The sequence below is a fragment of the Austrofundulus limnaeus genome, unplaced genomic scaffold, assembly GCF_001266775.1.
Source record: "Austrofundulus limnaeus strain Quisiro unplaced genomic scaffold, Austrofundulus_limnaeus-1.0 Scaffold360, whole genome shotgun sequence".
NCBI classification, from domain to species: Eukaryota; Metazoa; Chordata; class Actinopteri; order Cyprinodontiformes; family Rivulidae; genus Austrofundulus; species Austrofundulus limnaeus.
In genome coordinates, this window is record NW_013952762.1 from 44,475 (window position 1) to 45,395 (window position 921).

A 921-nucleotide genomic window follows, 5' to 3' on the forward strand; every position below is an offset into this window, starting at 1 on the left:
GTCTGTAACTGAAAATATGGATGGAGGACCTCAGTTTAGCTTGTTTGTCTCATTACCGCTGAGCTAATACATATAAGGCAATATAGCGTCGGTGCTAGCACGAAAGCTAATTTTAAAAACACACAAATACTCGAAGTTACGCACAAAATGTTTTTTACGGGTTACAAATCATGTTTTACACACACAAACTTTATCACACATACACAAACTTTATTATGCACACACAAACTTTACGAGTCTATTTTCTCACCACAGAGCATTGTTTCCCTAAATCAATATAAAAATATTGTTACAATTTGCGGATTTTTTTCTGTGAAAAATATAGGCTATGTTACTTTTAGTCAGTTATTTGTGCACAAAGTTGTCATCAACAGAATATCTCCTCTGTTTGGACACAACTTTTGCTGAGAYCTTTTCCTGTGTTTTATAAGCTCACGTTAGGTTTACTGTTTGTATCAGTGCGCTAAAACTAGCAGAAAGTGTCCATAGGGCAGGATTTTTACTGCCCCAATGAGACTCTAATCACAAGAGTTGGTAATATCAATTATTGCCATCAGGGGAGTACATATTAACATGATGTTAATGCAGGGCATCAGAGTATACCGCCCTATGACTGTTTTTTAAGTAAAAAAATAAGAATAAATCACTGAAAAACATTTCAAATTCAAGTTAAAATTGTCAAAACAATTGAAAAGCATAGAGAACAAAACAATACATGGCAGGCTGCATAAATAAGCATTTTACATTGTTTATTAGGAGGAACTACTTTGTACGGTGAATGAATATTATTTTAGGTGGGGCTGCAGCCCACCTGCCATTATGGACGAGCCCCGCCTGTAAARTATTGATGGGATAAATGGCTCTTTGAAGMGATCCGGARCTTGCGGAGCCATTTGTTTCATAGAGCCATTCGATTTTGAA